The sequence below is a fragment of the Peromyscus maniculatus genome, chromosome 2 (genome assembly GCF_049852395.1).
Source record: "Peromyscus maniculatus bairdii isolate BWxNUB_F1_BW_parent chromosome 2, HU_Pman_BW_mat_3.1, whole genome shotgun sequence".
Taxonomy (NCBI): domain Eukaryota; kingdom Metazoa; phylum Chordata; class Mammalia; order Rodentia; family Cricetidae; genus Peromyscus; species Peromyscus maniculatus.
Window position 1 is genome coordinate 136,411,359 of NC_134853.1, and position 24,047 is coordinate 136,435,405.

The window sequence follows — 24,047 nt, forward strand, 5'->3', positions numbered from 1 at the left end:
CTTGACTGAGAACCTGCTCTGTGCCATCTGCACTGAGGGACCTGCTTTAGGGCTTAGGGCCGGCAAGGGAGGGCTTGCAGGGAGAAGACACTGCCCCCTAAGCAGAGCAGGACTTAGAACTAGGGCCGCAGCAGGTGGGGTGGAGAGGAGAAGGACTTGGAGGCTATGTTAGGGATGGAGTCTCCAGGGCTTCTTCCTTCCTTCCTTCCTTCCTTCCTTCCTTCCTTCCTTCCTTTTTTTTTTTTTTTTTTTTTTTTTTTTCGAGACAGGGTTTCTCTGTGTAGTTTTGGTGCCTGTCCTGAATCTCACTCTGTAGCCCAGGCTGGCCTCAAACTCACAGAGATCTGTCTCCCGAGTGCTGGGATTAAAGGCATGCGCCTTCCAGGGCTTTCTGACTAACTGGAAATGAGCTGACAGGAAAGGAGGGCAAGAGGCTGACTTTGAGGTGCTAGGAAGAGGGTCAGGTGTGATGTTCAAGGCCTCCCTTGTCTGCCCAGAGCCAGAGTTGGGTGCATCGACACTGAGAGGCAAGCACTCCATCTCGGGGTAACATGATCCTGTAACGCCGGGCTCCTCTGATGTGGGCTGCTTGCCTTTTACAGCATTAGAGGAGCAACATTTCATGGAAAATTCAATAAATCCCCCTGTACAGCCAGACGTCTGTAAACAATGGCTTCCAAATTCAATCAGGCTGGGGACCCGCAGCAGCATTTATGAGCTCTAACGTGGAATATTATATAGGGGCGTGAGTAGCGGGGGTGGCGGGGTGGGGGAAGGGACTTCCTGGAAGAGGAAAGCTCTTGTGCCTCTTCTTCTTCAGGTGCAGATGACTCTCCAGGTAGACGTTCTGGCATGGGGACTCTTAGGTGGGGCCTGAGGGTCACTGAACTAAAGTCCTAGGCTTGAGGAGGAGGGCAGGGATCTGGCCTTTTGGCAATAGGGGTGGGGAAAGTGTGGTAGAGCGGTCAAGGCTGAGAGTGAGCTCCCTAGTTCCCTCCATGACCTCATCTGGGCATGAGCATCGGGTACCATGTTGTACTTAGCTTATTGTCTTGTCACACAGCAGGGCCACACAGATTCCAAACCTCGCCTGTGCCTGGTCAAGCTCTTTGGAGAACTAGCTCCCATGTGTCTCAGATTCAGATCACCTCTTCCTTGGTGCAGGAGGACATGTCATAAGGTAGAGGGCCACATGGATGGTCTTTGGATGAGTGTGTCCCAACATGCTATTTTAGGGAGGTTGGAAGGTCTCTTATCTTTAGGCCCCCTGGATTGCTCTCTCCTTTAAACCCCTCTGGTGTGGCTCTCCTAGTCTCTGCCTCCTCCTCTGCATTGGTTAACAGGCTCTTTCCAGCAAACCAGTCTGAGGGATTATGGGAAAAGGAAAGAACAAAGGCCTTGTTTTCAAACCTGAGTTTGAGTCATTGCTCAGCTCTAAAGCGCCTTCCTCCTCTTTTTTTTTTTTTTGAGACAAGGTCTCACCACATATCTCTAACTGTCCTAGAACTTGCTTTGTAGACCAGGCTAGACTCAAACTCGCGGAGAGCTGCCTGCCTCTGCCTCCTGAGTGCCACCACACCCAGTGCTCTTTGAAAATCAATATTTATCTGTACAAAGTGCCTGCATGGGTGAAATTAGACAATGTATGCACAGTGCCAGAAAGTTCTGGCATGAACTAAGCAAGCAATTCCAGGAAGCATCCTTCTCCACGTGCTTCTCCTTTCAAACTTCTAGCGAAGCCCCCCGGAAATCACCAGGCGCTGTCCCCTCCAACAGAAGGTACCCAATGTACATCAGCAATTCTCCCCCGTTTTATCTCCCAGGGTCCTTTACAACCAGTTCCCCTTGGCAGGACTGATTTCAATCCAAGAAAAACATTAAGGAGAGTGAAGAGAGCCGTGCTGAGCACACGGAATTTGGGGAGGCAACTGGGAGGGTTCTCATCTGCTTGTCTGAAGAACTACAGTGGATACACAGGAGGGCAGCCCCCCCCCCCAACACATACACACTCACATCGTGTACAGCTCTATTCCCAGGGTCAAGAGCTGTGTTGACACTTGGCACATGCTCAGTGGAGGAATGAATTAATCCACCCTTAATCTCCATTTTCTTCTGGTTCTCTCCAGTGGTCCCAGAAGGAGAGGCAGACTGTGCTTTCCAGAGCAGCCACTGTTCTTAAAAGGTAGAAACCGGCTCTTGCCTCTGAATGACCTTGGAAAACTGGACAGGCTCTCCCATGCCACAGGCACGGGCAGAACCCCTGCCTGCAAGGCTTCTTGCTGTCTGTTGCTAGAATCAGGAGCCTGGAAGGAGGTCACTTTTTCAGGCCAGCTTCCATACGGGCTCTGAGAAGACTGAGGCTCAGCCTCTGGAGGCCGTGGAGATGTGACCTCCATGAATACAGACAAGGTTATCTTTTCCTCTCACCAGAGATGACGGTTCCATAGCTTTGTCTAGTCAGTCTTAAAGCATATGACGGCAGGGAGCAGGGAAAGGCTGGCTAGCCTCAGGGCGGGCTAGCCTGGGCTTTTGTAAAGGATTTATCACGGGCCAGACTCAGCACTCAGCAGTGGTGTGCTATCTCATTTAGAACTCACAGTGGCCTAGGTGGCACGTATCAGCTCCGTTCCCACTGCACCCCAAAGAAATGGGGACTCAGAGAGACTAAACAGCCAGGAAGAGCAGGTCACAGTCTCAGATCTAACTCCAGAGCTCAAGCTACGGGCCACCACAGCCTGCTGCCTCGGAAGGTGACAGCCAGTGATTCTCAGTCCTCCTCTTCCATTACAATTTGCTATAGGCTGAGGCAGGTCACGCCTTAGGTTCCAGCCTCCCTAATCGTCTCCAGGAAGAGCCTTGGCCAGAGGTGGCAGTTGCCATTCTGGTCCTCTAGATCTGTTGCTGGGAACTCCCTGGAGAACAGCAAGATGAGCCAGGGCTGTGGCTCCTCCCTGATCTTAGCTGTAGAGACAAACTGGAGGCTTGGTTGTCCAACTGGGACCAGTTCAGGCGGTGGGGCATTATGGTAAGAGGCACAGCTTCGCCTCTACATTGTTCAGCTGCTAATAAATGCCACCCACCTGGAGGGAGGAGGTCCTGTAAGATGGGGCCAGTGTCCACCTTTTGGTTTTCCATTTGGCAGAAGGGGAGGAGCCCAAGGTGACAGATTCCCAGGAGTATGCCTCCCTCAACCCCCCACCCCCACCCCAGCCAGATGCCCAGCTGTCAGGGCTCTGGGCTTTAGTCCTGAGGCAGGCACACAAAACACTTCCTTTGCCTTTTTTTTCCTTTTTTTTTTTTCAGATCCAAAATATGACAGCGCCGTATTCTCCGAACACCCCAGTCCCACACTCACGTCCGTACACACAGCTCCAATGTTCACTTCCATGACTTGCCCGCTCAGTGCTCTAGCTCGCGTTCACCCTCTCTCTCCAGCCCCCCCCCCATTCTCCCCGCTAGCTGCTGTAAGGATCAGTCCCCAAAGAAAAATGCCCAATTTGTCATGTCATGTCCAGCTGTTAACCTCCCGTCGGTAAGCCATGGGGAAGACTTACTTTCTCCTATTTATTTATTTGCCACTTGGACAATAGAAGGCCCCAGGCCTGCTGAGTTCTCCATAATAAAGCCACCAACGATCTCCCCCATCGCCCCCTCCCCTCCCCCCACCCCCATGTCAACAACACTAGGCAACCTGCAGATGTCACTGGGCATTAACCCCAGGCTTAACTCTGGCTCTGCTGAACCGGAGGGAAGGGGGAGGAGGGAAGCCATCGAAGGTGGGGGGTCTGATGGGGAGGTCTCCTCACAAAGGGGAAGGCCTGGGGATGGGCTGGCTCATAACCATCCCTCCGGAAAGCTCACTGTGCTGAGGCTGGGGGAGGGACGGAGGGACCAACCAAATAATGCCGCTCCTTCTTCCCAGCCTCCCCAGTGGTCTCCAGGCAGAGCCTGGGCCAGCCCGTGGCAAGCGACCCCTCTCCCCGCACCTAGCAACCCTGCTGAGAGACCAGCTCTCAGGAATGAGGCTCAGCCGGGCTGGCCGGGGAGCGGCAGGGGCATGGAGGAGAGGCTCTAGCTCCCCCCACCCCCTGGGATGACTGCTCCTTTCTCCAGCTCAGCCTTGCTGCTCGGTCCAGGCCCAATGTGCCAAGGAAGGGTTCAGGAGAAGCTGATGCTGATGCAGCCCCAGATAAGCACGGGGGGGGGGGGGGGGGGAGCTCCTGTAGATCAGAGACAAGGTGGGAATGGGGGCCTGGGTAGCCCCTGCCCAGCAGCTCTCCCTCTGTTGAGATGTCACAGTGAGTTACGGGTCACATGGAGGTGCAGCCTCTGCGCCTCCTCTGGGGCCCCGCCTCTCTTTTGTTAATTAACACTATCCTTCTTGGAACCTTAGCTTCTTCTGAGGACAAATAGTGGAGATTACGGTTACTTGGGATTGTAGACCCAGGTCATCACTCCCAAGCCATCGTTTCAGTAGTCCCCTACATCCTGGTGACAGCTCCCAACACTGTCTCTGTGCAGGACAGACATCTTAACAAACAGAGATACTAACTAGCAAGGCTCGAAGCTGAATGTGACCCTTTTCTGATGCCCTCAGGGAGGCCACAGCCTTGGTCTAGTGGTACCCAGCTTCCTCAGAGATTTCTGGTGCATCTTTGTTAATTGTTTGGTTGATGATGGAGATTGGAATGGAAACATCTAGGAAATGGAAAGTTGATATGATAAAGCTGATGAGGACGGCCTGGGGCAGGCAATGGTGCCCATTCTGTTCTTGGCAGGTGCTGACATCGTATGTATGAGAAGTGGCTGAGGGTCCTGTGAGGTGACTCAGTGGGTGAAGGCATTTCCAGACAATCCTCATTACCTGAGTTTGGTCTGGAACCTGGTGGAAGGAGAGAACCAACTCCCACAAGTTGTCCTCTGACCTACACACACACACACACATACACACACACACAGAGAGAGAGAGAGAGAGAGAGAGAGAGAGAGAGAGAGAGAGAGAGAGAGAGAGAGAGAGAGAAGCTCCTGGCGGCCAGGCAGGCCTCCTGTCCCATGAGTTCTCATTGCACAGTAAGGGAAGCAAAGTCCGAATTCCCTGAGACTTCAAAAGGAATTTCTTAGGTTTACATTTTATAAAGTTTACACAGGAAACATAGTAAAGAGGGCTGCTGGGGGGTTTCAATAATCTGGGGCAAGGTGACAAGAAAGGGAACATGCCTGTCTCACCTGGAGATCCAGGCTCACTGTTGGATGTGTGAAGAACTCAGGACCCTCCGAGTTTCATCTTCTGGCAGGCCATTCCAAGTCCCTGCTAGGAGGCCTTGGAGGGCAGTACTTCCCAACAGCAGTGTAGTAGTGATTCGGCTAGAAGATGTAGTTAGGAAACAGGTTTCTAGGGAATCTTCCAGGGAATTCTTAGAAGCTAAGATTACAGAGACATCACAATCCACCAAGGAGATGATGCGTACCACAGAGGAAGCTGTGGGAGGCTTCTCAGTTTGAACCAGCTGGTCACTAGCTGTGTGGCTTTGGTTAAGTTCCTCGGCTTTTCTGAGGTTCAGTTTCTTCTTCCATAAAGTGATCATAAGGACAGCCACCGACTTTCCAGTTGTTGGGAAGAGTAAATGTGGTAACCCAAGAGTAACCCAAACTAATGCCTATCATATTGCAAGCAGGGCCATACATGTTAATTACTGTTCCCTCAAGGAAGAAGGCAGTCTGTTGTGCCTGGAGGCTTCCACAGGAGAGAGATGCAGTCAGTGGCCCTGGTCTCTGACCTGTTCTGTCCAAGAGTTTGGTCTTGCTCCTTCCTCTGACATCACCCTCAGTCGTGGAGAGAGACACCAGTGTGGCAGGCTTGTGCGGGAGCCATATATGCGGTTCTCGTCTGGCCTGAATAGCAGGCATTAAAATGCATTTTGGTTCACCCAGGACAATAAAGAAAAAAAAGGAAGCTTTAAGTCACTAATAAAAATCAAATGTAGGCAGTTTGCAGGAGTGATCAGCTCGGAGCTTTGCTGTTCTCTTGTTAAGGGTCTGAAGCCATAAATAACTTCCCCAGAAGAAGGCAGCGGCGAGGGGGAGTGGGTGAGAGGGAGCGCAGCCACACAAAATTTTTCATTTTTCTCCATAAATCATTTCAGCGTGCGATAATATTTGTTTTTTCTAATGAGTCTCTTGTGGTCCATTCCAGGAGCTAACATCAGGGCCTGTCAGGGGGTGATGTGTGGTACAGTTCAACGCTTTACAAAAACTGCCTGCTACACAGATTTTTTCCCCCTCTCTTCCTTATGCTAAGTATTCATGAAGACCATTATTCTGTACCAGTGCCTTGATCCTCCTTTCTGATCAGCATCTTCGGCATCACAGTCTATGGATGTTGTCGAGACCTTGCTGCAGCCAGGGGAAGGGATATGGGTGGTAGGAGAGAAAGGCTGACTCCGAGGCATCCTTGGAATGCCATCAGGTACAGACTTTGATCTTGGATGAGGAGAGAGGGCACCCTTTGAAGCTCAGCTGAGGCTGGTGTGGGAGAGCACCTCTTGGCCAATGGGCAGCCCTTAGACAAGTGGGCAAGACCACCAACCAGGCCGTAGAAAGGCAAGACAGAGATTTTATAAGACAGACTGGGCATGCTCCAGAGTTGGGAGTTTATCTTGGAGGCAAAAGGAATTGTCTAGAACTTTACAAAGAACATGATTTCACTTGGAGATGGAGGGCTGGTATCAGGATCCCATCTCAACAAGAGCAAAACAAAGTAACAGCCTGAAAGAATAAAATATGCTTTTAAAAAAACTTTTCTGCTTGTTCATTATAAGTAGAATAGGGTGGTGCAGGTTAGAGGAAGCAAGATGGTTGGAATATATATATTAATATATATAATATATATTAATATATATAATATAATAATTATATATATATTGAGACAGGGTCTCACTGTGTAGACCAGGCTGGCCTTGAACTCATAGAGACCTGCCTGCCTCTACCTCCCAAGTGCTAAGATTAAAGGTGTGTGCCATCATGCCTGGCTCTTGAAAAATTCTGGAAGTATAGTAGTACCGGAAGTAGTAGATAGATGACCAGAGATAAGACAACAGATTCAAACAAAGTCCAGGGATTTGGGGAGAGTTTCGTAAAACCCTCCTCATCCTTTCTGCTGGCCTGGCCACTTTTCTGTGGCATCATCTAACTCTCTCCAGCTTGGCTCACACATTCCTCTCAGCTCCTGTGAGATCTTCTCCACACCTGGCCTCCCTTGGTGTGTTCACCACACCGTATTGTAAGCATCCGCCTGAACTCACGGAAGGTGGGGATTGTGCTACAGAATTCTTGTTCCTCACTAGCTAATATGGTCTGTAGCACAGAGGGCTGATCCTCTGTGCTGCTTGCTTTGAATAAGCAAATATGCAAATGAGTGAATAAAAAGAGGAAGTAAGGGCAGAGGGCTCAGGAATTTAGGGTCAGATGTTAGAAGGAAGAGCCACTTCAGGAGATGGGTCAGGAGTGCCCAGTCTGCAAAGGTCTGGGAGAGTGGTCCTGGGCTCTCAGCAAGACTTGAGAACCAGCTTTTACAGAAGGCAAAGCTAACTTGTGATAAAGCGAAAAGCAAATATCCAGAAGATTGGGCAATTCCAGAGTTGCTACTGGTGTCTGGGAGAGCAGCTGACTGGCGTGGTAAGCGGAAGCCCGACCAGCCCTCTCACTCCCGGTGAGAGATGGGAAAAGTGCAGAGGAATCTTCCCACCACTCAGAAAGGAACGGATAAGAGACAGGAGAGTGGGGAATGGAGAAGTAGGGGTTGAGGGGAGACACTGTAAGGAAAGGGGGGTTACTATGGCTAAGCTCATGTGATGTGCGGAAGGCTTGCTTCGTTCTCAGCTGAGTGTGGTTCAGCTGCATGGGATGAAGAGGTGATTGGATCAGGGTGTTAATTAACCTCATTAGTAGCTGAAGACAGCTCCCAGCTGAACAGGCTTTAAGGAGGTGGGGGCCTAGTTGGAGGGATAGGTCACTGGGAGTGTGCATTTAAGGACCCTCCCCTTCTCCTTCTTCTCCTACATGTGCTTCCTCTCCGTGATAGTCTACTTTACCTCAGGCCCAAAGTGATGGGGCCAGCTGACCTCCTACTGAGATCTCTGAAACCGTGAGTCCAGACTAACCCTTTCACTCTTTAAGTGGACCCGTCTCAGGCAGTTCATCACAGTGGCGGACAGTGGGCTGACACTGGTTCAAGAAGCATCACAGGGTAAGGCAGACACAAGGAGAGGGTAAGAGAGAGGCTGGGGAGAGCAAGACGGACAGATCCTGGCTGGGCAACCAAACACAGGGAATATTGATTGGTGTTTGAAAAAAGGTCTCCAGTGACATATGCTGGGATTTGTCCTTTGCCCTGCTCAGCAGTTTTACCAACAACTTAAAGCTATAAACAACCAGGGCAACAGATTGATAGTGAGACAAGTCTTGGGACTGACAAGACGGAATGCAGAATTTGGATCCCAAACTTCCTTCTGAAAGTTGGAACACAAGTGAAATGCAACAGAGAAAGTAACCGTTTCTACATGTGGGAAAGAAAAAATTATACATCCCTGAAGTGTAGACTGGATGAGTTATGCTTTGAGAAGAGTTCATGGCAAGGGATTCCGTGAGTTCAACACACAAGTGTGAAGACCTGTGTTCTTATCCCAGGAACCCACATAAAGTCGGATGGGGTAGCAGGCACCTGCGACCTCAGCACTGTGAGATCGGAGGTGGCGGCAGGGGAGTATCTGGAAACTCACTGGACAGCTGGCCTGGCACACACAGCAGCACACAAGAGACCCTTTCTCAAACAAGGGTGATGGTGAGGGCTGACATCTGTCAGATTAAAGTAATCTCCACACATGACCCACGGTTTGTACACACACACACACACACACACATGAATACGTGCACATAAGCATGCGCAAAATACATGGAATACATGTGTGCAAGCACACATAAGGTAAAAAAGAAGAAAAACACAGAAAAGGGGGAACTCGTCTTTTAGTATGGTGACTGGAAATGGAGCCAGGCTTCCAGAATGGATCAATGTATATGTTCGAATCCAGGCCTGAAGACCTGTTTGACTCCTCTCAAGTTTGAAGGTCTGACACAGGGAAGGATTGGTTGTAGACCATGACCATGCAAGGAAGGGTGTGTGTGTGTGTGTGTACAGAGGGGTGGATGGGAGAGAGAGAGAGAAAGGCAGGACAGAGCTAGTGAGATAAACACTGTCATGGGCCGCTTCCATCATGTACTCACAAGAGCATAATAAAGCCCTTGTAATATACTAGAACTTGTGTGGTCCCGGGGCCTAATTTGCATACTAATTACTGAGTGCAAATGGGGCTGAGGGGTAGGGAGGAAGGGGGGGGGCAGGCATGTGGGGAGCGAGAGCCTGGACTGTTTGCTCTGCCATTTCATATCATGCTAACAAGCTAATCCGGCGTGCAGTTAGCTCCTGATATATAACTGCTCATTAGTATTATAATAAAGTACATGAAACAACCATAAAACGTTATATACTGCACAAGTGTTGTTTTCTTGCCAATTATCTGCAGGCGGATTTATCACCACAGTTGTTTCGAATTCCCCTTGGTGAGGTTTGGGCGGAATAAAGAAAGGTGTTGGTGGCGGCAGCAGCAGAGGGGGGCCTTTTTGAGGGGCAGACCATGTGTTTTCTTAAGTAGCACTTACTGATGCGCCATTTCATGAGAGTGAAGCTAGGAGATCCATCCTCCCCATCTCCACAGCTCAGCAGCTCCTGAGCAAAGTGGAGGGTGAGAGCTGACGAGGCTTGCAGGCCCACAGCTTTTGGGGTGACTCAGAAGCCCCAGGTGTAGAGGCCTGTGTCTGTTTAGTGGGTCTTACAGAGCCACACCGAAGACACCAGAGCTCAGAACCACACTTAACTCCAGAAGCCTCCTCCCAAATGCTTCCAGGGTGATCTCTACCACGGGTGACTCCACCCAAGATGCCCTGGAGATCAGTGGTTCCTTTAGAGAATCTCTTTTGCCTCTGTGGCCTCAGGGTATCCTTACCACACAGACACACCCAGAAAGTGAGAGGAGATCTGACTTTCCCTCCCCAGCAAATACAAGATGGGCCTCCTTCAGCTTTCCGGGGACAGGAAGAGGCTGCAGGGCCCGCTGTACGTCACAGCTGGGTCTCACTGCTCCTGGGCAAAGCAGAGCTGGCACAGTGTGTGTTACAGCCTCCTTGGAAGGTCTCTGGGAACAGCCCAGGACCAAGGAAAACCACCAGTTTCCACAGCCTGTCAGGAACGGGTTGTAGCATCCAAGAATCCAATTCTTAACAGGAGGCCCTGACTGGAAGTCTCACCAGACCCGATGCGGCCTCCCACACCTGCAAGGGGGCCTCATCTTAGGTCCTGGAGCAGTCAGTACCCCCTTGCTCTGCGCTGTATAAGAGCGTAGGACTGGGGAATCAGGAAGTACAGGCTAACCTTAAGGGCTGGGGATCCACCTTCTAACAGTCTTCTGTCCTTCGGTGAGCCAGGATGGAGCTGCTCATCACACGCCACAGCCACTTGGAGACCATTTGTCCTGGACTCCAGGCTCCTTCCAAAGCAGCTAACAAGGGAGGAGGTAAAGGAGGCAAGGTGGTATCGAGGGGTGGGCTACTCATTTCCCACAAGAACCCGCCTCCTCCAGGGAGGGCGTGCCCAGGAGGAGAGGGGGTGAGCGGCATACCTGCCCCCCTCCACCAGCCCCATGCTGCTACCCTACCCTTGGAGCTCATCTCCTCCTGACTCATCCTTGGTCACATACAAACTGCTCAACCCAATTGCTCACTTTTCTGCCTTTGAATAATTCAAAAAGCTTAACGTCTAAAATTTTAATATATTTCGGTCCCAGATAGGTTTCTTTGTTGCCTTAGCTCTTTATATCTCTTAAAGTGATTAACTGATCGGTTTATTTGAGACTGGGTCTCACTATATAACCAAGGCTGGCTGGCCTGAACTCAATCCTCCTGCCCTTGCCCTCTCAAGTGCTGGGATTACAGTTGTGTGTATCATTACACCCGGTTCACACACCTTTTGTGTTTGTGTATGTGTGTGGGATAGGGCAGGGTCTTAGATAGGGAAGGGTGGCCTCAAATTCACTATGTAGCTGAGGATGACTTTGAACTTCTGATCCTCCTGTTTCCACCTCCTGAATGGTGGGATTACACTCAGTTTATGCAGGGATAGGGATTGAACCAGAGCTTTGTGCCTGCGAGACAAGCGCGCTACCAACCGAGCTACATTACATCCCAGACCGCCCTACACTTTATAGTCTATTCATCCACACCAAACCACAGACATCCACAGAAGTGCCCATTTTGGTATGGCGGACGCATGCTTTGACACTCCGGATCTAGGTTGATGATCACAGTTCTCTCCCACTGCCCACTGCAGATTTTATGACTGAGTTATTATGACGGGACCGCGATGGTAACGGTGATAAAGAAGTCTTCAGTACTTAGTCATCTCCATGTCTAAGGAGAGAACGGGTTCGCGGTGGCTCTCATTTCTGACAGCCCACAGGGACCTCTGGCCCTGCCTTCGGGCTCCTCTCCTGAACTGTGGCCTGCACTCCATGCACATGCAGCACAGAGCTGTGTCTAGTTGCACCTACCAGAGTCTCGTCTCTGCCTTTGCCCACTCTGATCCTTCTGCTGGGATGCACACTCCCTTTGCAGGTGTCTTCCTTTTCACCAGCCTGGGGCACTAGCTCCTCCACAGGGTTTTGTGGACACTCCTGTCGCAGTGTGATCTAAGGGAACCTTCATCTGCCCAAAGTATCCTGAACTTACCTCTGTGCCGGTGTCGGCAGCCTTTGAACCCCTTCAGGGCAGGGGTCTTACTGGAACCCTATTTTTTATACTCACACAAAGCCTGGCTCAGGGCAAGCACTAGGTAGGGGCTTTCGTTTTTTTACCACACACTTTGGGAGCACCAGCTGAGACTGAGGGAGCACCAGCTGAGACTGAGCGAGCTGTAGACTCATACCAACATGCCAACCAAGAGCATCCAGGTAGACTCATACCAACATGCCAACCAAGAGCACCCAGGTAGACTCATACCAACATGCCAACCAAGAGCATCCAGGTAGACTCATACCAACATGCCAACCAAGAGCATCCAGGTAGATTCATACTGACATGCCAACCAGGAGCATCAGTTTGCTCTTCCCTTCAGGCACTGCCACCCTCGGATGCCCTCCTACAACCCGTGTGTCAAATGTTAGTGACCTTTGGGAGGTAGAGGAAGCTTTAAGAAGTGGTGCTATGTGGGAGTTCTTCTGGGGATGTGCCCTTGAAGGGGCTAGTGGGACCCCCACCCTGTCCTCTTCCTCTGCTTTGCCTCCTGACCTCGAGGTGAGCAGCTTTGCTCACTCTCATATCCTGTCATGATATCCTGCTTGCCACAGGCCCAACTACAGCGGGGCCCACTGAGTATGGCCCCAATCTCCAAAACCGTGAGCCGTACCAAACCTGCTCTCCTTCCAAGCTGACTATCTGTGCCATTTCTCACTGGAACCGAGAGCTAACTAATGGACCTCCTTTTAGGCACTGGAGGCCAGACAGTCCCCTCCACGACAACCCCCACGCCCGTGACTTTGAAGGCTCTTTGTATTGTCAGCCTGATTCCTCTTTCTTTTAGTCTGCCTTGAAGGGAGCCATCGGGGCTGCCTAGGTCCAGGAACCGCCCCACCCTGACTCAGTCCTACAGAACCAACAGTTACCTCCCCATTTGTCCTGGAGCTGGAACCCCTGTTCCTGATCCTGCAGGGGCCCTGGGGCCTTCTGGAGTCAGCCAGCCAAAAGCCTCAGTAGGAACTCTGCTTTGGGCTGTCCCCAAGGGCAGGAGTCAGAGGTGGCCAGCAAGAGAGCTCCACCGCCTCAAACAGGTCTGCTGTGGGGATTTCCTGAACTAAGGAATGCAGCCCCTGCCCAGCCTCTGGTGCAGCAAAGACCGAGGTCAGGCTGTTTTATCCTTTAGTCCCCTTTGAAGGACACATTGTTATAATTAAAAAAAAAAAAAAAAAAAAGGAAGAAAAAGCATGGGCTTTGAAGCCAGGAAACAGCCCTGTCTCTCCTAAGCCGGGCAACGCTGGGGAGGGTGGTGACTTTTCCAAGCTGCAGTTTCTCCACAGAAAAGCAGCAATGTCCACTCCTAGCTCTGCTAAGGGACAGAGGCCTACGACGGATGTAGGTCTCTGGTACCTAGACGGCAACGATAATATTTATAATAATAATGAACCTAAAAGTCTGCATTTGGATATAAAGACCCAACAGCATAAGACCCAGATAGGAGAGACACGGCCAAATGGTGAGGAGAGCCATCGGTCTTAACGGAGTTCCTACGGGTCAGCAGCTCGTGCCTTGCCCTGCCCTGGTGTGACTGTCTCAGGCAGCTTCTATCTGAGCACTGTCCTTTTTTATTATTATTATTATTTATTAATTAATCTTATGTGTATGGTTGTTTTGCTTGCGTGTATGTCTGTGAACCACATGCACGCAGTACCCTAGGAGGCTATAAGAGGCTTTAGATCCTCTCCCGTGACTGGTGTTATAGATGGCTGTGAGTCATCGTTGTGGTTACTGGGAATTGAACCTAGGTCCTCGGCAATAGCAACAAGTGGCCTTAAGGCCTGAGCCAACTCTCCAGCCTCATGGGCACCATCTTTTAACAATCCAAATAGGAATATATTTGAAAGTCTGCTGTAACCCATGGAACTTTATTGTAAAACATCGGCAGCGAACTTCTGCCCTGCGGGGTTCTCCCATTGTGCTGTAAGCCTGTATTTAAGACCTCTTCCCTCCTTCAATAAACAGCATTCGGCATTAAAACAAACAAACAAAAAACCCAAAACCATGGAACTTTTAAATGTGTTAAAAATTATTAGGGGGGGCTGTCGAGATGGCTCAGCAGGTAGAGGTGCTTGCTGCCAAACCTGACCACCTGAGTTTGACCCCTGGAACCCACATGGTGGAAGGAGAGAACCAGTTCCCACAAGATGTCCCCTTGACCTCTATATCTGTGCCCTGGCACATAAGCACCTGCCTCCTCTCTCTCTCTCTCTCTCTCTCTCTCTCTCTCTCTCTCTCTCTCTCTCTCTCTCTCTCTCTTTCTCTCTCTCTCTCTCTCTCAAATAAATAAGTGTAAACAATTTTAAAAATGATCATTATGAATCATGACTAGCCTAACAATAAGCAAAACAGAGGCCAGGTGTGGTGGCGCACGCCTTTAATCTCAGCACTCAGGAGGCAGAGGCAGGCAGATCTCTGTGAGTTCAAGGCCAGCCTGGTCTACAGAGCGAGATCCAGGACAGCCAGGACTGCACAATAAGAAAAGAAAGCAAGACAGAGATCACTTGTTCTGACTCAGGAAAGACCATGGCAGTGCCTGAGAAGAGGCTTATAAAGGGCCAAGAGACAGAGGGCACCGGCTGCTTCGTGTCTCCCAAGAACACCAAGAACAGAAGTAAAGCTAGTTCAGGCTTATTATGAGATGCGGACTCACCTTAAGAGAATACTTTTTAACAGGCAGAGGACATGTTAAGAAGGACTGTTTTGAGTAATGAGCTCCCTATTACAGAAGGTATTCAAGGAGAGACTAGACGATAATGGATCCTAAAAGAATGAAAACATGGAGGATGGAACTGGATAACTTTTTGCTGAGGACTGACCCTGGGGCTTTGCATATGGTAGGTTAAGTGCTGTACTACTGAGCTGTGCCCCTAGCCTGCAGACGGTCTAGGAGCTCTCTCAACCCTGAGAAGGCACCGTTCCCTCCCTCCCTCCTCAGCTCTGTCATTCTGAGCAGGGAAGGAAACGTACAAAATTCTCAGGTTAATCATTCACCTGACACTCCTTAAAGACCTGCAGCATGTCGGTTTGTGCCGGATGCTGAGGAAGTAAGGAGGAAAGGGGGACAAAAGTTCAGGGCAGCTGGGCTTACACCACACACACACACACACACACACACACACACACACACACACACACACACACACACCCCAAAACAACACCACCAACAAAAACACAGGACAACCTTTGACCACCGAGTTGGTACAGTCGTCAGGGTTGCTCACTATGACTGGGGTCTGCGATGGGCTTTGGACCACAGCAGAGAGAGCAAGTGGGAGCAACGGATGAAGCTTAGCAGAGAGGGGGCGTCCACTTGGGACTTGAAGCAACTCCCAGTAGATAGGAAGGGAAGGAAGAGTGCCGGGTAGGAGGGACAAGGTATGCATAGCCCTGGTACCGAAAGGATGCCTCTGCAGGGGTGAGGTATTCAGGAGGGGAGAATGAGGAAGCAGCTGGGGTGGAGAGGCACTCAGCGCACCTTACCCAGGACCCTGGGTTACTTTGAGAGCTCCAGGAAGCTTGGGAGGAATGCAGGAACAGGCGCATAGTTACACTTGTGTTTGCAAGACATCCCAGACAGAGGAATGAGACCAGCAGAGTAGACACACAGCCCTGAGACCAACAGAGTGGACACGCACTGAGACCAACAGAGTGGACACACAGCACTGAGACCAACAAGTGGACACACAGCACTGAGACCAACAGAGTGGACACACAGGACTGGGGGTGAGTGGGGAAAATGGTGATATCAGAGACTTTCCCCTAAATAATAGAAATTTTTTGGATTGAAACAATAGGATCTATCCATTGTAGATAATTCTTAAAAACCAAGAGAACCTTAGAGGTGGGAAATAATGGCTATGATCCTATCATTCGTTACTAAAATGTTAGTGTAATTCCAGTCATCGTTTTTCAGATCTCTGCTAAAAGTCTTCTAAAGGATTTGTGTGTGTGTGTATATGTGTATATGTATGTGTATATGTGTATGTACGTGTATGTGTGTATGTGTATATGTATGTGTGTATGTGTGTATGTGTATACGTATGTATGTGTATATGTGTATATGTATGTGTGTATGTGTACAGGTGTGTGTGTATGTGTACATGTATGTGTGTATGTGTATATGTGTATGTGTATATGTATGTGTGTATGTGTATATGTATGTATGTGTATATGTGTATATGTATGTGTGTATGTGTACATGTATGTGTGTGTATGTGTACATGTATGTGTGTGTATGTGTATATGTATGTGTGTATGTGTATGTATATATGTGTGTATGTGTGTTTGTGTGTGTATGTGTGTGTATATATGTGTGTATGTGTGTTTGTGTGTGTATGTGTGTGTGTGTATATGTGTGTGTGTGTGTGTGTGTTGAGACAGGGTCTTGCTACGTAACCTAGGTTGCTTTCAATCAACCAGTGGCACTTCTGTCTCTGCCTCTTGAGTGTTAACACTTCAGTTTTGTGCCACCATGTCTGAATCATAATATTACTTTTTTTTTATTTTAAAGATTTATTTATTTTATTTTATGTGTATTCGTGTTTTGTCTGCACATATGTATGTGCACTGCATGTGTGTCTGGTGCCAAGAGAGGTCAGAAGAAGCATCCAATTCCCTGGAGCCACTATGTGGGTGCTGGGAACTGACCGTGGATCCTCTGCAAGGGCAGCAAGTGCTCTACAGACCATCTCTCCAGCCTCATGATTATTTATTTGTGTGTGGGGTGTGCATGCGTGCACACACCTATGGAGGCCAGAAGTAGACACTGGACACTGTCCCTCGATTGCTCTCTACCTTCTTCTTTTGAGACGGTCTCTCACCAATCCATCTAGACTGACTGGCCAGCAAGCCTCGGGGATTCTACTCTCTCTGGCTCTACGGTGCTAGAATTGCAGGTGTGCACTGCCAAGCCCGCATGTTTACGGAGGTGCTGGGGACTGAACTCAGGTCCTCCTGCTCGCACAGTAACCTTTGACCAGCTGTGCTTTCTCCCTGCATCCCCTCCTCCATTTTAAAGCTAAGACATAGTCGCGCTGCCCAGGCTGGTCTTGCCATAATGGGCTCACTTGATACTTCTGCCCGAGTCTCCCAAATGATGATATTAAATGTGCACATCACCATGCCCAGCCTATAAACAAGATTTTGAGTGGTGGCACCATATTTCACCATAGACTTTCGTTATAAATTACTTATCCATTGCCCTGTTACAAACATTTAGACTTTTTTTTGACAGATTGTCCCAGCTCTAAATAATACTAAAACTGTTATTCTTTAAGCATATTATTTGGACTATATTACCAATTATTGCTTTTAAAATAGAATGTAACAAGGAAATTACTGAAATAAAGGATGGAGATATTTTAAACCTTTTGTGAAATGTTACAAAACTTTTTATAAAGGTTATAATGAATATATGCTTTTCACCAACAGTATATAAGAATGTCTAACTCTACTCTAATTAGCATTAAATTTTATGATTTAAGAAGTTATCAGTTGCTGGGTGGTGGTGGTGCATGGCTTTAATCCCAGCACTTGGGAGGCAGAGGCAGGTGGATCTCTGTGAGTTTGAAGCTAGCCTGGTCTACAAAGTGACTTCCAGGACAGACAGGGCTGTTACATAGAAACCCTGTCTAAAAAAAAAAAAAAGAAGTTATCAATTAGTATAGGTAAATATTACCTCTATTTAATTTATATTATCTATATTAATTTGAAGATTTCATATGTCTTTTACAAACTGCTGATTCACACCTTAGTCCATTTTACATCGCTTTTAGTCCTTTCTATTGATTTGTAAGAACTCTTTACATATTAGGAATATCAAATGTTTGTCTGTCTACTACAAATCCTTCTCAGATGGCATTTGCCTTGAATTTTTGCTAGTGGTGGGCTTTCTTTATTGTTTTATAGAAATTAAAAAATTTTGGTGACTTCTTTTGTGACTATAGCTTTATCCTTTATATTTAACCTTTTTTTGTTTTCTTTTTCTAACATGTATCTCAGGTTGGCCTCAAATGTGCTATTTCCCTGAGGATGACCTGATCCTCCTGCTTCCACCTCCCAAGTGCTGGGATTACAGGCATGACCTATTATGCTCATCTTATAGTATGCGTGTTGTGCTGGGAATTGCACCCAGGTCTTTGCTAATGCCAGGCAAGCCCTCTACAACTGAGCTGTGTCCCTATCCCTGTGCTTTTAGCTTCTTAATGAATCTGAAATTTATCTTGATATGAGATATAAGACAAGGGACTTTCTTTTTCTCAATCTCCCAAGATTTTGTTTTATTTTTAGGCAAAAGAAGACAGATAAAGGGGAAGAAAGGGGATCAGTCTAGGTTGGGTCAGCTTTTCTGCTTATGTGTTTGATGGAATGATGCCTCTCTGAGATCTTTGAAGTTACAGACTTGGAGAAGCACAGTGATGCCGCTTTGGATGTGTTGGATCTGAGTAGCAAGGACTCTAGGGAGTGAGTTGGCACGTGGGCATGAAGCTCAGGGGAGAGGCGGGGTCTGAAGCTGTGCCCAGCCATCATGGTTTAGACGGCAGAAGGAACCACAGGTATGGATGGGCTCTCCCAGGGTGGGCGGCCACCGAGCAGCAGAGCCTGCTGGCTGGGCGGCAGCAGCGCTGGAGAGGAAGCTGGGAATGGAAGTGAGAAGGCTGGAAAGGACTCCACCTCAGAATCAGAAAAGCCAAGGAAAAGCGGGTCTGGAGAAGGGACAGATGAGCACGATGTCAGTCAAGTCAGGGAGACAGAACACAGGCTGTGATGGGCCAAATGGAACGGGAGGTGGGGAACCGAGGCACTGTACAATTGCCCTTGAGCAATATTGTCAGTAAAGTGACAGAGCAAGATGGGGCAGTGAGAGCCTGAGATGGAAAGGAGGCTCTGAGGCACCTGAAGGGAAAAGCACTGGTGGGAAAAGGGTAACTGAAAACACAGGAAGGGGCCGGGCAGTGGTGGCACACGCCTTTAGTCCCAGCGCTCAGGAGGCAGAGGCGGGCGGATCTTTGTGAGTTCGAGGCCAGCCTGGTCTACAGAGCTAGTTCCAGAACAGCCAGGGCTGTTATCCCAGAGAAACCCTGTCTTGAAAAACAAAAACAAAAATAAAAACATAAAAAAAAAAATCAAGGAGTGATGGGCAGCTAGGGACATAGGGACATGGCTCAGTGGCAGAGGGAAGACAAAGGCATGAAGGGTGGGTGGGAAAGTCACTACATCCAGGTCACAGAAGGCAGAGAAAAGGACCATCAGGGTCAGGGACACAGGGAGGAAGTGAGAAGCACTTTTGACCTCTAGTTCACTTTGAGATCTAGGAAATGAAATTGTCCACGGAGAATGAGGTAAACAGAGGCAAGGAAGTAAAGGTTATTATTATTACTATTATTATTATTATTATTATTATTATTATTGAAAGCTAAAACTGCTGAGCAGTGGAGCCTCACACCTTTGATCCCAGCACCTGGGAGGCAGAGCCAAAAGGATCTCTGTGAGTTCGAGGCCAGCCTGGTCTACATAGTGAGTTCCAGGATAGGCTCCAAAGCTACACTGAGAAACTCGGTCTCGAGAAAAAAAAAAAAAGGAAAATAAAATAAAAAGAAAGAAGAGTACTAAAACTGCTATTAGAGAAAATGAAAACCTCAGTAGAACAGAAGAAGCACTCTGGGCCCAGCTGGTGTTGACCCATTGGAATGGAGGAGATGCAGCTTCTTAAGCAACCATCCCAGGCCAGGATCAAGGAGAAGGCAAATGCTTCTGTGGACCTGGGATCCAAGGCAGGCAAAGAGGTGGGGCAGAAAGGCAGAAGGGCAAGGAAACTGCATGGAGACATCCCTAAAGAGGCTGCTCCAAGGGTCAAGGTTGGGTAGGAAAGGAAGAGAAGTTGGGGGACCCAGGGCCTTGTTAAATTAGGAATGGTCCAGGAATTAAAAGTCTAAGTGAGGTTAAAAAAAAAAAAAAACAGGTAAAGTGGGAGTGAGGGAGTAGGGCAGATGTGAGGATGGAAGGTTCTGGATAAAAAAAAAGACACTTCTGAATTCAGGGTTTCTAAGGTGGAGGCATTCCATGAAAGGCTTCCAGTGAGGGGGTGGGGCTGTCTGCAGGGACTTCTGCTGGAGGACCGAGGGGTCCTGGGGCAGAGGGTCTCAGGATCTGGAAGGTCCTCCTGGGTGCTGGTGTCACCAGGATGAAGACACAAACAGCAGTGGGCTATCAGAGCGAGTGTCCACGGTCACGCTGTAGAGAGGAGCGATGCCCTCATCAGAGGACAGCAAGAAGACACAGAGGGTCGTGTCCCATCGATTCAAAGGAGCAGCCTGCACACCAGTGGCAAAGGACAGCGGCCTCAGCAGAGGTGGCTTCTTAGGGCACGAGCGGAAGGCACGGGTGCAGGACACGGGCAGACCAGCCCAGGCTGGTCACGGCTTCAAGGCTGTGCTAATGTATTTCATTTGTTTGTTGGTTCAATCAGTCTTTCATTCCAAAAGGATCTGCTAGGCTGTCTGCGCCCCTGAGCCCCCGGCTAGGTGTGCTGGCTGCTGCTTCCAGAGGCATGCACCAGGCCTGCAGCCGCTCCCCCTTTTGCCAAAGGTGGCCCCACTCTCTCCCAGCAAGTCCCCCACACCAAAGTCCTGTCACCAAAGCCGGGCAGGCCCTGACACCAGCTGATGGCCAGTAGGGGATCTTCTTGTTACAGCTTTTTCCCCAGAGATAAATAGGCCACAGTAAAAAGGACTGCTACATCCTTTCAATAAAGATTTTTTTTTCTTTTCCAGACAGCTTGAGAAATGTTTTAAAAGCTTCTCACATTTCCAGCGAAACCCACAGAGAAGAATTTTGCTTGTTATCGGCCCTGGAAGCCTCTGATAGACGGGTGACATTTTTTCCCCCTTTTTCTTTCTCTTTTTTTCTTTTCCTTTTTTTTTTTTTTCCTCCAGCTGAAGAGAGTCACAGTGTGTTTTATAACTGGCTCTCTGCATTTCAAAAGCTCAACGAGGGCTCTCTGCTAACCCCGATAAGCCTTGGGCTCTTAGCGTCTTAAATACCCCTGACAAGCTATACATTACAGCGCTAATAATTTGCCAAATTTGCGCCCATAATATGATATCTGTAAAACGTCAAGGGCAGTAATGCGATTAGCGGTCTCAAATGAAATATCGAACATTCAGCGTTTAGGTCCTGAATAGGGGGAGAAAGGAAAGGAAATCAATTTCAAAAGCAGGAGGGAAAAAGGCGATAAGCGTGTAATAAAAATAGAGAGAGACAGAGGAGAGATGCGGAGGAAGAGATGGCGGAGCAAGACACGGGAAGACACACGCCCGACCCGCATTCATTTTTTTTTTTTTTTAAGGCAGGTAAGAGGTGTAAAAAACTTTTTACAAATTAGTTCAAATATGAAGCTGGGAAATAACATTTGGTCACCACGGCAACCAGGGATAGATGGCAAGGGGTGTGTGGGGGTTGGGGAGCTGAGGAAGAGGCTGGCCCAGCCTAGGGACCAGCCTTTCCCTCTGCCCCCAACAGCCTGCTTCCATAAAACACAGGAAGTTGAATTACAAGGGGACTGAGGGTGGGCTCTCACCCTGCCCCCACCCACCCGAGGTGGGAGAGTCGTAATGGACTAATTATCTGGCCAGTAGAGAGGGCGGTAGTGGAGGGCAGTTCGCAGGAGAGAGGCCGGGGCTGTCACATACCACGCTCTAGACTAAATAACAACATCTCACACCTGCAGCTTTATGAGCCCTGGCCAAGAGCAGCTTGTGCAAGCCCCCCCCCCCCACCTCTGGCTTCTCCCCTTGCACTTTTGGGTCCCTGCTCCAACTGCTGCTGCTGGGGCATCCAAAGAGCCGAGGGTGTCGTGGGGTGGGGTGGGGAATCTCAGTCCCTCACCACCTTCAGGTGTCGGCAGGTACCCCCCCCCCCCGCCTCTCTGGGGTACCCCAGGTCTTTCTCCTGGGCCATCAGCAAGGTCAGGGAACAGCATCATTAAAATAACCCCTGCTAGAATGCAGTGGAGACAGGTTTGTCTGCACCTGCAGGCTCCAGCCTTTAACTCACACTGTGGGGCTGTCTAGGACGGAGGGCAGAAATTCCTGGTGAGTCCTCCTGGGCCTTGGGGGGCGGGGCTAGCAGGGGCTGTTGGAACCCCTCAGCGGTCCCCGCCTTGTCCTCTCATATCTCTCATGAGCGTCTCACTGCCCAGGGCCAAGTGATTCTTTCAAAACGTGGTGTCTCTGCCTTTTCGGCAGCACTTGGGATGGAGCCCATAACCTCGAGTCTCATTCTTTTGCAGAGACAGAGCTGCCGGAGGAGAAAAGGGGAAAGGATGATGGACGTAGATCCAGAGTCCAAGGAAGAGGGTGGCAAAGGGGGAGCAAACAGCAACCAAATTTTTCCCTTCTCCAAACACCAGCGCCCCCTAGTCCCCGGCCGCCCCACAGCTGCTCACCTAGGCAGAGTGGGGAAAGGTGGTATGTGGCCTCCCGTGGGGAAAAAGCAAACGGCTGCTTGGGGCCTTCTCCGGACCCTTCCTTCCCCAGGGCTGCCTGGAATGGCCATTACAGGGCCACTTCTTGCGGCACCACGAGCCATTAAAGCAGGAGAGCTCGGGGAGCCATCAGCCGAGTGCAGATGACTTCCCCAGATGTGGTGGTGGGCAGGATGTGGGAGCCCCCAGCCCCAACTCTACAGACAAAACATTCCCGCACTAACCATCCTCGGAAACCCCACAGCCCAGAGCCCCTCTTACAGATGCTTTCTAGACCATTTAGCAGGAGGCAGTGTTTATTTTTGAACATATGTTCTTCCCTCATCCTTCGCCTCCCTTCTGCCTTCCCGGTCCTTCCATACCCAAGGCTACCCTATGCCTGGGCTGCTGGGGTTGTTTCTGCCAAGTTCCCAAGCCAGCATGGGCCATGTGCTTTGTCTGGGTTTTACTGAGTGTTTAAGTGTGTGTAGGCATGCACACACATGCACTATGAGTGGAGCATGTACCACACAAACTTTAAGAATGCAGGCTCTCAGAGGCCACATTTAGGATGACCTCTGCTCAGACACACAGCCCAGCACAATGATGTCTTTAGCTATTGCCTGCTCTTCTGAACCCAGGTCTCTCTCTTTTGTGCAGTAAAATGGAATCTCAGACCCTTAAGTGGCCACCTCAAATTTTACCTCCCATAACTGCCTTCCTTAACTCACAAGCCCAGGGTTATGTTTCTCCTAATCCATGAAGGACTTACATTTACCAGGTACCAGTTGTGTGCCAGGTACCATTTTAGGCCTTTTAAAAAGTGTTTCCTTTAGCTTCTCATTCTCTAGATATTACTGCTCTTATTTTTGGGGACAGCAGAGGATGCTCTGAGAAGTTCAATGACCTGTCTAAGCCATTGAGCAGGTAGCAGAGCTGGGATTCAAACTTATGTGTAGCTGACTTAGAAATCCCACAGTCTTCCACACAGAAATGCTTGTACCCATTTGTCATGGACCCTTATTAAGTGTCTCTCCAAGGAAAGGACAGCATCCTAGCACTAGTCTGTCCTAAGCCCGATGTCTAAGCCCCTCACTCTGTGGCTTCACACATAGTTGATGGGCATCCAAATCCTGATTTTTCTCAGAGACTACTTCTCCCTCCCTCTGAGTCTCCAGACTTTGGGTTTTGATGCTTGTTCCTTCTACCTGGAATGTCCTACCTCTTACTAATTCATTAAGTTATTTTTCCATCCATTCAGTAGACATGAGCTGAGAGCCTCCCGTATACTGGGTATGTACTAGGCACCGGGAAGACACTGATGGGTATAGAAAAGGTTCTTCTCTGTGCATGCAACCTAGTGGGGGGGCATAATAGAGCAATGGCCATAACAGAGGAGAGTACAACAGAGATTAGGAGCAATCTGTGCACCTACGCGATGCGTGGCTTCTTGTCAGGGAAGACATGCCTGAAAGAGTCTAAGTCAGTTTGAGATTTGCTGAAAACCACATCTCCTACCCAACCTCCACCCGAGACCACTGACCTTGACTTTGTTCAAATAACCTTTCAGGCAAGCCTAAGTATCACCTCATCTTCCTGGAAGATCCAGACCAACTCAGGTCTCCACTGTATTCTGCTGGTCTGTCTGTCTATAAGCCAGAAGTCAACATCAAGTGCCTTCCTCAAT

General features: G+C 49.3%; 1 protein-coding gene across 7 annotated transcripts in view; it reads right to left on the reverse strand.

Moving 5' to 3' along the window:
- Rnf220 (ring finger protein 220) overlaps positions 1-24,047 on the reverse strand; it is a 236,326-nt gene that overhangs the window by 104,860 nt on the left and 107,419 nt on the right. For 2 of the 7 annotated variants that reach the window (XM_076564873.1, XM_076564871.1), the window contains exon 1: positions 5,218-5,363. The exons of 3 other annotated variants lie outside the window; for them this stretch is intronic. The gene's annotated coding sequence lies outside the window, so the exon portion shown is untranslated. Of the gene's footprint in view, positions 1-5,217; positions 5,388-24,047 lie in introns of those variants that run through there. 2 more of the 7 variants (XM_076564870.1, XM_076564872.1) reach the window with 2 other exon arrangements.